A 12,225-nucleotide genomic window follows, 5' to 3' on the forward strand; every position below is an offset into this window, starting at 1 on the left:
TATTCAAAACTCTTTTAAAAAAATTATAATCTCACAAAAAAAGATATATAATTTTAAATATAAATATGATGCACTTAAATTAAATTTTTTATAATATAAAAAAGAACCGTTTGTCAATATTTAGCATAAAAATATTTCAGTGGATAAAAACGTTCGAAGATAACTTAATCAATCCGCAGGTAATTGTTATAGAGAAAAAAAAAGTTTAAAGAACAGAAGGATTATATTACTAATCCACAGATAAGCTCTTATTTGTTTTGGATTTTACCCTTATTTTCTCAAATATCATTTGGCCTAGACCTTAGTGTGTAATTTATCTTGTGCTTAATCAAGATAGTGTGACATAATTAATAAATAATAATATGTTTTTAAGCTTTTAATTAATGTTTTAAAGTACATTATTATAAAAATATCTTAAAAGACATCAACTTCTTAAAAGAATGTTACATTTTGAGAAAATAATTTTTAATTTCTAGTAGAAGGATACCTCGAATCTAAAAATAAAAAAAAAAGTTGTCTTGCATTTTGCATTGTGCTAGGGGTGGAAATGGGATGGGTTAGGCCAAGCCCCACCTAAGCCTGGCTTTCATATTTTTATAGTCCAAGCCGTTATCCATCACCCACCTATCTTTAGGTCCATTTAAATGCATGTTTCATAAAGTAATTTTTAAACAAAACAAAAAATTATCATTAAAAAATAATAAGACAATTTTAAATCACAAGATATTGACAAAATTTACTTACAAACCATACATGTGATATATTAGCAAAGTCTTTTAAGTTTAGCTAAAAGCAAAGAGTCTATATTCATTGCTACTCATTTATATTAAATTAACTAAAATTATTCAAATTGTTAAACTATTAAAATAATTTGATAATTTAAATAAAATAATTATAATATTATATATCACATTAATAATAATATTTTTATTATAATATATTATTGTTAAACAGGTTAGCCTGTCAGACATAATAAATTTTTCTTAAGGTATGTGGCTTGACTTATTTAACTAAATAGATTTTTAAAAAAAAACTTACACTTGACTTATTTTCTAAATGAGTTGAACTAGACCAAACTTTACCTTAAATGAGACAAGCCATAGAATCCCAAAGGACCACTTGATCTACTTCCACCCTTGTGGTGCATAATACTTTGTGGACTTCAGGACATGTAGAACAAAAGGAGAAATATAAAGAATAGAAAAGAAAAAAACTAACTTCTGCCTATTGTCTCCATTAGGCATTTCATTGAAATGTTTGTTATATTTTTTTTATGCATGAGAATCGAGTGAGAGAATTTATAATATTGTACACATTTTTTTTCCGTCAATTGAGCTAGATTCTATTTTGTCATTTTTAAAGCAATATTGATAATTTAATCAGGTTAAAATAATCACTACATTTGTGACATAATTATTATACAGAATATTTTCTTGAAATACATTATGCATAAGTAACAATATATGGTATGCACAATGTTATACCAGCTATTTTGTAAAAAAATAAAATGTGTCCTGTACCTATATATTTTATTCGGTTTTCTTGGAGCAAGACATATTTATTTGATATCAAACAGATTTTAAAACATTTAATTTATTAGTGCACTTGCTTTTGCATATTTGTTTTGGTAACTTTGGCTAGCAAAAGGAGATGATAAGATTAATTGCAAATGGCTTATAAAAAAAGATTAATTATATATCTGGCATCTAGTATCTTATTTGCAATTTTTTATTATATATTCTAATATATTTTGAAATTTAATGTTTGCACTGCATATTAAACAGAGATTGGTTTGGAAATTTGGAGTTAATGGACTTCGGTATATTTTTCTCATTCGTTGGCATTGTGTGCTTCGAAAAGGCAATGATATATAACGTCACCTCATGCAAGACACTGATGACGTTGAAAGAAATAAATGCATGACGCGTACAAACACAATTATCGAAATAAATGAAAGGAGGACGAATTTTTGCTGAATATTTTGAAGCCACTTAATGGATATTTATATATATTAATTAAATATTTATAAATTCTAATTTTTAGTCTCTTAAGATTTTGTTGATAATTTTTAATTTTCCATTAATATTTTTAATACTTTTAGTCTTTTTTTTAAAAAAAATTTCTCCATTTTCACCTTTATTTATTTTTATTGTTTAAAATTAGTTTACATTTTATCTATTTTTAGTCTCTCATTTATTTTATATTTAAAACTAATTTTGATCAATAAAAATAAATAAAAAACTAAAAATAAACACAAAATTTTATAGGAACTAAAAATATATATAGAAAAAATTAATGAAAGAATAAAAATTGTCAGCTTTTTTAAAAAAGATTAAAAATTAACCCTTATGTCTATTTTAAAAATAAACAAGGAATCGGAATGGAAGGAGGAGGTTTCATGCAACATTAGGTAGTGATATAGAGACAAACTTGAGAAGCACACACTTGAATATATCTCTCCTTGACCGCTATCTTGGTAATTACATTTATCACTTCACTTTCATATACAAAATTTTTGGAAGCTATTTAAGAAAGACTATGACTCTTAAAGAGATGGATCACTCATTTTAAAATGAAAAAATATTTTTTCACACACTCTTGAATAACATATATAGGATCTTGTTTTGAGTCGAAAATATTTCTGACAAGTTTTATTTGGTAACAGTGAATTAAATGTGGACCTTTTATCAACGTGAATTTGCTTATGATTTTATTGAATAAAATAGTTTAAATTAGATTTCGTATTTTATATGTTTTTCTCATTTATATGTGATAACTACTAATTATGAGTATATTTTGGGGTTAAACTATAGAGAAATTTATAATTTTTCTCTCTTAATTTTTCCCTTTTGAGCAAATAATTATTAAACTAATATCATTTAAGTTTTTGTGCAGAGAATATTAAAATTTATAAATTTATGATGCTTAGTAAGTAAAATAAAGCCCAAAAAATAAAGATAATTCAGGAAGGCATGAATAATTAAGGAAAACAGAGCTAATTAAGGAAAACATGACTAATTAACGAAATTAGGCTAATTGAGGAAAATAGACTAATTCAAGAAAGTAAAGATGAACTTAGTGCAAGAAACTCATGACTAATCTCCACATATAAAAGAAGAAGAGAAAAGAAGGAAAAAACACACACAAGTTCAAAGAGAATACAATTCCTTATTAAAGACAAATGCTAGAAGTAGCAAACATTATGAGTCATTCATTCCCTCCATTCCCTTTCTTGTCTTTTCTCCCTTTACTAAATATTCTCCTCTTGCAATTATAAAGTCTCTCTTACAATGAGAGGCTAAACCCCATTTGCTGGGATTTGACAGCCAACTACTATTGATGTAATTTCTCTTCCTATCTATTTATGAATATTACATTCGTATTATCTTTTCCTATGATTAATATTATTATTTGTGACTTAATCATCCATTTGCATGGTAAGTTTTAGAGGTAGTGTTGGGAAATGTTATTTTCTAATAGAACCTGGAAAGGATATTGTTAGTCATTATTTACGACTAACTTTTGTATTAAATAACTTCATTAAATTAACATCTTTTTTTTCCAATTTATGGTTCTTTTTGTAGGAGTTGTACATATTTTTATGTTTAGTTTGGTTTTACTCAGCAGATACTCCAATTTTGTGAATTAATGTTAATATCACTTTAGTTTCAAGCCAAAAGAAGAGAAGGTCTAGCAGTTGGTGTCTTGCTAAGCGAGGCATATGCGCTTAGCGAGTGATATCCGCTAAGCAAGGTACTCAGCTTGCTTAACACATTGGGGAATCCTAGAAGAAGATCAGTCTTAGATGCCCACGCCCAGTGCACCATCAGTTCGCCCAGCGAGTCATTTGTCCCTTCTCGCGCTTAGCGCGCCCAGCTCGTTAAGCCAAAATTCACTTACTCTTGCTTAGCGAGCCAATCTCGCTAAGCGAGCCTTCAGAAGCTGAAATATCCAAGTAGCCTTTAAAACACTGAAGTTGACGAAAATCAAAAGAGGAGTCAAAAAATAGAGCCAAAGGAGAAGCTAGAGCGACAGAAATGAAGCCACCAAGAGAGTTTAGGTTATATGAGTGAGATTAGGGTTCTAGAGGTTGAAGGAGACATTCTTAACCCTTCTTTGCCATTTTTCTTCACTCAAAATTTGTTCTTCTTTGTATTAAAAGCTCATTACTTGTAATGGAAAGCTAAACCTCTTGGTTGGGGAGTTCTGCTGAACCTTTGATGTAATATTCTTTTACTATCTATTTAATGTTATTTTTATGTGTTCATTGCTTCTATCCATGCTTATTTTTACATGCTTGTGGCTTGATCACCCATTTGTATGTATAGTTAGAATTTTTAGCATTGGAAAGCACTTTAAAGCCTTAGAACTTGATAGAACAAGCTAGAAAACTATATGTCTAGGAATGGAGTGCAGCGATCTAGTCCATATTATGCTGTAGACTTAATGTAACTCTTTTAGACTAAGTTTGTTGAGGGATCAATGACAAGATTTAAAGAGAGTTAGGCCCATTCACTCGAGGGATCTTGATTTGGGTAATTTCTCAGCATAAGAACACTAGTATAACATTAAATAGAGAAAAATATTTAACAACATCAAGGTAGAGTCAGTAGAACAACCCAACGTTTTTCACTTGACTGTTTTTACTTCTCAAACCGCATATATTAAGTTTATAGTTAACTAGATTTCCACACAAAAACCCAACTTGATATTTACTTGCTTTCGTTATACACAAAATGTTTGCTCAATGAATATACATTTTCTGAGTGAAACAAATTCCCTATGGACTCGACACTCGGTCTTACCGTTTTATATATTACTTGTGAACTCAGTACACTTGCCAAATAGCAGAGAGCGTAACAGATATCTAAATAAAATCATCACTAGGGATAGGTTGATATTTGTTTAGTCTTCTATACATCTTTATACTCTTAATGTAATTTATTATTTTAGCTCTACAAAGGGATTTGACAGAGAAAATAGATAAATTAAGCTCTTTGATGTGGGGGACCAAAGTTAGAGTATACTAGTAAATGCATGCGTAAAGTAAAATAATTATAAATAGAGAAAAAAATATTAGCATTACATAAAAAGTAACTCTGGTAAGCTAAGTTTCCAACATTCTCATCTTTTGGATTTCCTTCTACAATAATATTGGATTTTCTCATCTTTTATGTCTTTAATTAATTAATTTAAATTCTTTTTTAATTTCTTCTCTTATTTGATTTAATTTTCTATCAATTTAAATTACTGTTTTACTATAATCTTTCCAAATATTTTTCTTAATCAAATATTCATCATAAGTACAAACAAAGTCTCTGTGAATACAATACTCGAACTTCTATTTTAATTTTACTGCTTGAGATAAATTGATACACTTGTCAATCCATCAACTATATGCACGTTGGGGTAGAGGGTGTCACACTCTCCGTAATATTTTTTTTGTTAATTACAAAGGTAACAATACACTATTTAAAAAATAAAAAAATAAAGCTATTTTTTATTTTTTTTTATATTAATATAAGTTTACTATAGTTTAGATGCATCCCAATGTAATTAATTTCTAATAAAAAACTATGATGCTTCATGGGTGGAGGCTTCATTTCCACCTTTCTTCATTCCTTATATTTTTTTATGTTAATGTTTTTAGATCACTTTTAGTTTTATTATTATTATTTGATAAAACTAAATGTAGATTTCGACCTATTTCGTGTCAATTAGAATTAGGTTACCCTTATTTTTCTTTAGTTATCATTTAGAACTCTTGATGTTCTTTTGTGCGGTTTTAGACTTAAAGGAGGTTTGAAACTCGGTATATCTTGCTTTAAACAACTTGAAAGATGAAGGCTTTGAGTGATTAAGAGTCAAGAAGTCAATTAGGACCTTGTTTGGAGCTTTGATCAAGTAAAGGGAGTGGCCATCGCCTTGTAAGCATGAGCACACCTTTTAAGAAATTAGTTTTTTTTTTCAAGTTGCCTTCATGTTAGAAATTGGAGTTCTCATAAAAATCATGTTTTGTATTTACTACCAATTAAAATGGAATCTCATCGATCGTTTTTCTTTTACTTTTCTTTGAGATAAGTTAGCGACCCGAAACCACAAAGTTGTTAGTTCCTTGTCACATAATAATGACATGATTAAACTAAATTGATACTGACAAAACACACAAACATACAAAACAATAATGATAAGTATATAGCACAAATGGTTACACTACATACATTTCTTTCTCCTCTTAAAAAAAAAAACATTTCTTCCTCTTCCCGTCACCTCTCATTCACATTACATGATAACGTTCTAATTCCTTTCTATTTATTTACTTTCATAATAATTGTTATTGCCAATGTAATCCGTTTGTCTATAGTAAATTTAAGAGCCTAAAACGTAAATTTAAGAACACATAAATTCACAAAAAGAAAAGACGACATTCTTAAATCTCATGAAAAGACGACATTATGCATAAGTAACAATATATGGTATGCACAATGCTATAGCAGCTATTCCGTAAAAAAAAAAAAAAATGTTATAGCGCAGCTATCCGGTGTCCTGCACCTATTTTCTTCGGTTTTCTTGGAGCAAGACATATTTTTTGATATCAAACAGATTTTAAAACATTTAATTTATTGTGCGCTTGCTTTTTGCATATTTGTTTTGGTAACTTTGGCTAGCAAAAGGAGATGATAAGATTAATTGCAAATGGCTTATAAAAAAAGATTAATTATATATCTGGCATCTAGTATCTTATTTGCAATTTTTTTATTATATATTCTAATATATCTTGAAATTTAATGTGTGCACTGTATATTAAACAGAGATTGGTTTGGAAATTTGGAGTTAATGGACTTCGGTATATTTTTCTCATTCGTTGGCATTGTGTGCTTCGAAAAGGACCTCATGCAAGACACTGATGACGTTGAAAGAAATAAATGCATGACGCGTACAAACACAATTATCGAAATAAATGAAAGGAGGACGAATTTTTGCTATGAATATTTTGAAGCCACTTAATGGATATTTATATATATTAATTAAATTTTTATAAATTCTAATTTTTAGTCTCTTAAGATTTTGTTGATAATTTTTAATTTTTCATTAATTTTTTTGATTACTTTGTCTTTTTTTTTAATTTTTTTTCCATTTTTTACCTTTATTTATTTTTATTGTTTACAATTAGTTTACATTTTATCTATTTTTGTCTCTCATCTATTTTATATTTGAAACTAATTTTGATCAATAAAAATAAATGAAAAACTAAAAATAAACACAAACTTTTATAGAAACTAAAAATAGAGAAAAAATAATGAAAGAATAAAAATTGTCAGTTTTTTTTTAAAAAAAGATTAAAAATTAACCCTTATATCTATTTTAAAAATAAACAAGGAACCGGAATGGAAGGAGGAGGTTTCATGCAACATTAGGTAGTGATATAGAGACAAACTTGAGAAGCACACACTTGAATACATCTCTCCTTGACCGCTATCTTGGTAATTACATTTATCACTTCACTTTCATATACAAAATTTTTGGAACGAAAGACTATAACTATGAAGCTTGACTTAAAGATGGACACTCATTTTAAAATGAAAAAATATTTTTTGACACACTTGAATAGCATATCTATGTTTGACCCCTATTTTGATAATTACATTTGCCGTCTCTACTTTACTTTGAGGTATATATATATATATATATATATATATACTTTGAGAAAATTGATTTACCGCAAGAGTTTAGAATTACTATATTTTTTAAAATATAATAATTACAATAAATAATTAATCTTATATCAAGAAAATGAATTCTAAAAATAAAAAGTAATTCTAACTTAAAATAAGTACATCCCTCCTTTTTAATATATATTATAACACAATTTTTAAAGCTACTTAATGAAGACTATAAATATTAAGCTTAACTTAAAGATGACACACTCGTTTTAAAATCTAATTGGGAGGAATTCATTGTGAAAGAGTGGGTCTCATGCTTCCAAAATTAAAAAGTGGTCTTTAGAGTTTTGCTAGGTGCACCAGCATTATTACTTGTGCATCCAGAAATTTTATTTAATTCCCAAAATGCCCATGTGTTTTCTTTTTCTTTTTAAGTTTGTTTTAGTTATGCTTTCTTTGCTTTCTCCCTTTCCTCTTGGTTTTTCATTGTTGAGAGACGTGCCACTTCGATCGAGGTGAAAGTGTTACGGAGGTTCGTTGGTGGTGACTTTTGTGACAGTTGGTTCGGTTGTTAAAGGAGATACGTCGGAGGTACACCGTAAAATTTTTGTGTTTGCGTAACATACAGATTATGTAATCCGTTAGTTCTAATATAACTTACGAATTAAATAATCCATATAAAACATACAGATTATGTAATTTACGAATTACATAATCCGTATGATTTATATGGATTACATAATTTGTATGATTTATACAAATTATATAATCCGTATGAGTACATCAACCTCTTTGGTGGCATAGACAGATTTGTGAAATTAAAGATGTCCCTACATGTTGATGGATTGTCCATGGTATGTAATTTATGTTTTGTTTTTTTTTTTTTTAAATCTAGTTTACATAAATGTAATCTGTATAGCTGGTTCATGCAGGTTACTATGGATAAGTGGATGGATATAACCAACATGGGATATGTCATTGCATCAAGGTATAATGTTATCCATGTATCGTTGTCTTTGCAACAAAGCATGACGTTTTTTCCGCTTAGAAGTCAACCACCAACAGATTCTTCTGTGCATCACGTAATATGTATTGCTCACGTATTTGACAATCATTTTGTCCAGGTACACTCATTGTGTTCATATTTTTTAATTAATGAAATTAATTGTGTTATCATAACTTGAAATTGTTTGTGCATGTGCAACATGTTTATTTAAGAGACCATTGTCCCCTACCGCCTCTAGCTTTGTTATGGTCTATGAATTATCATCCTCAAGCAAAACAGTGACCAACTCCATATATTAGTAGAATGCAATAGTACAAAAATTCGATGATGTTCAAAAGAGACTACGTTGATTTAAGCAAACAGTGAATATGTAGATGCCAATGACATTGTAATGTACTACATTAATATATAATTGTTTCACTGGAAATTCACGTAATTATGTATTATACCTTACGTTAAAGTTAACTGTTTAGGGATACTCCTTAACTTAAGGTTTAGTCTTATGTGCATTATTAGAGTTAACTGTGACGTCAAAACCAGGGTTTAGTGTTACACTTTAGGGTTAAATAATTTATGTTTCTCAATAGTAACATAAAAATGTTCAAATAAAATTGGTAAAACAAAAATGTTGTCAAATACAATAAAATGATAAACATAGTCTAAAATTTTTCCTTAAAAGTTGTAAATGTCTTCAAGCGTGATTCGTGCGCCGCCTTTGTCGTGACCTGACATAAACATGGTGCTCTACAGTGACACCCCTAGCGATCCTTAGGCAGTCTTGTATGACATTGTGTGCTTTTGTGCCTTCAGTCATTATCCTTAGGTTGAGCAACCGCTCCAACCTTTTTGTAATTGCTTGGCAAGCCTCATATGACTCTGACAACAACATATAAGGTATTACCATATTGCATAATTAAATTAAATGAAATTAAAAATAACATGAATATATATGTTACCACTACATGTCTAAGCTGCTCCACATCAGAACATGTGCAGGTACTTCCTCCATAGCTGCTGCCACCACCGAGAACTTAGGCATATCTAGTTCCACATATGTCTCATCTTGCATGACAGGTGGATGTATGAGTGGATCCCTGGGTTGTGTCAGCATCATGAATGGATGCAAAATAATGTAGAACTAGTGGATGTAGTCTGGTGCACATTGTCGAGGCACAACACAAACCTAGCCCACCGGTGCAAGGTATTCAGAGAAATGCATTCATTTGTCATCAATATATTTGAACGATAACCTTGATCCCGGAAAGTGTGGAGAAATGGTCTGAACATGCCCAAATTGTCGCACCACCCTCTTTGGTCGGTGTATGACGACAATGGAACTCCATCAGATATATCCAGAAAACATGAAATGAGGTCAAACTCTCAAACTGCACGGTGATCACCATAAGGCATCCAACAAACATCAGCAACCGTTAGTCGATCTAGATGCTTTCGATACGTCGATGCTGGTAATGCCTTCGTAGATGTCCAGTGACAGGCACGTGGTGACCTTTCATCATAGTTTGAGTCCGTAAAAGCCTCAACAATAGATGAAAAATCCTCATAAATTCAACACTACACAAATTTGATCAGAACAAAAAAAATTTCAAATAAACATATTAAAATCAATTAAATAAGAATCATTGACAATTACCTGTAATAGTGTGATATACCCAACAAGTTGTTTGTCGCCGCTCTTGCAAGCATAATTCAAATTATCGTACATATGCACTAGGGCGGTAACTCCCCATTCATAGCTTCCACTTTGACTAAGGTCTCGGAAGGCATCCAAGAACACGACATGCACATGTGTTGCACCCTTGTTAGCAAAAAAAGTGCAACATAACAAATGCAGCAAATAAGCTCGAGCTGCTACAGTCCAGTGTCTTGCCTCACATTACTATGATAAATATCTCGTAGCCACAATAGGTGTAGGTATGCCTCATGACACTGTACTGTCTCAGCTCTAGCTTCATCTCTAATGACTTTAAGTAACTCCACTAACATCAACACCACTTCGTCGACATGAAGAATGTCGAAGCTGTGGAATGTGCCTATGATGGGCAGATGAAGCAAAAAGGCCACATCATCGAGGGTGATGGTGACCTCTCCTACCGAAAGATGGAAATTGCTCATTTCCTTATGCCACCTCTCCACAAAAGCCAATATAAATCCTCGATTACCAGTGTCCAATGAGCATGCGATCACATGACTTAATCCTGTGGCAGTGACTAACCCTTTAATCTCAGCAGCAGGCATCCTGAATTTCTGAACCTTCCTTCCATGGGAGGATAGCTTCAATTCAGGACGTTTCTAAAAAAAATTTAAATAATTTTAACAATTTTAACAATAATAACAAATACTTATTGAAAGACTATAAATATCTCTCCATTCCAAACAATGACTGCAACATGATAAGCATAGACAGTCAGCACTGATGCGTCACGCGGCACGCCTGGAAAATCCTGGGCATCAATACCAGCTTCTTAAACAAGTTGAAAGACCTCTTCAGTTGCGTCATCCACGTGAGGAGTATCCTCAGCAACAGCAGCAACTTCCCGTTGCCTATGTGCGGATGTTGTGGGCCTTCGTCATTATGGAGCATCATTTGAATCACAATTATCTTCTCTTTCAAGGACTCTTCCTATAACTCTGCCCAAGACACGACCTAAACCTCTAATTCTAACCATAATGTGCAAATTTGCACATACATACAAATTTATGTCAAAATTCAAAAAATACTTAAAATCAATTACAATACAATCATTCATAAATAAAAAAATTATTTTAGAGTTAAAAGAAAAGAAAAATAAAATCAATATATTTAGAATTAAAACAAATAAATATTTAAAAACGTAATTCAAAATAAACAATTTTTTATTTATCTAATAAACAATAACTATTTACAAACAAATAATAAAATAATATATTTATATTTCATACAAAAAAAACTATTTAAAAATAAATACAAAATTAGCATATTTACAATTAAAATAAATAACTATTTCAAAACACAATTCAAAATAAACTATTTTTTTTATTTAAAACACAAACAATACCTATTTCTTTAAAAAAAATTAAAATTTAGATATTTACAATTACAAAAAAAAACTATTTAAAATCATAAGTCAAAATACAATATTTTTTATTTATAAAATAAAAAATAACTATTTACAAACAAAAAAGAAAATAATATATTTATATTTCATGAAAAACCTATTTAAAAACAAAAAAATAATACTTTTATATATAAAAAACTTTTACTATTAAAAAAAATTTAATTCTTTTTTTAATAATTTAAAAACAACATGATTATGTAATTCGTATGATTTATACAGATCAGGTGAGCCATATAACTCATACGGATTACATAATCCGTATGAGTTATACATATCACTTGATCAGTATAGCTATATGGATTATGTAATCTATATGAGTTATACGGATGAGGTGATCCGTATAACTCATACAAATTATATAATTTGTATGTGGCATACGGAACCCAACCACCACCCAACAACCATTAACAAAGGAGAATGAAGCTTACCTCGATGGTGG

The 12,225-nt window shown here is 29.8% G+C and overlaps 1 long non-coding RNA gene across 1 annotated transcript; it reads left to right on the top strand.

Moving 5' to 3' along the window:
• Positions 1-3,160: 3,160 nt before the first annotated feature.
• On the top strand, positions 3,161-4,276 carry LOC114371735. The gene is made up of 2 exons (XR_003658074.1): positions 3,161-3,341; positions 3,628-4,276. It is a non-coding gene; the product is annotated as an uncharacterized LOC114371735 (long non-coding RNA).
• The last annotated feature ends 7,949 nt before the right edge of the window (positions 4,277-12,225 follow it).

The sequence above is a fragment of the Glycine soja genome, chromosome 2 (assembly GCF_004193775.1).
Source record: "Glycine soja cultivar W05 chromosome 2, ASM419377v2, whole genome shotgun sequence".
In the NCBI taxonomy this organism is placed as follows: Eukaryota; Viridiplantae; Streptophyta; class Magnoliopsida; order Fabales; family Fabaceae; genus Glycine; species Glycine soja.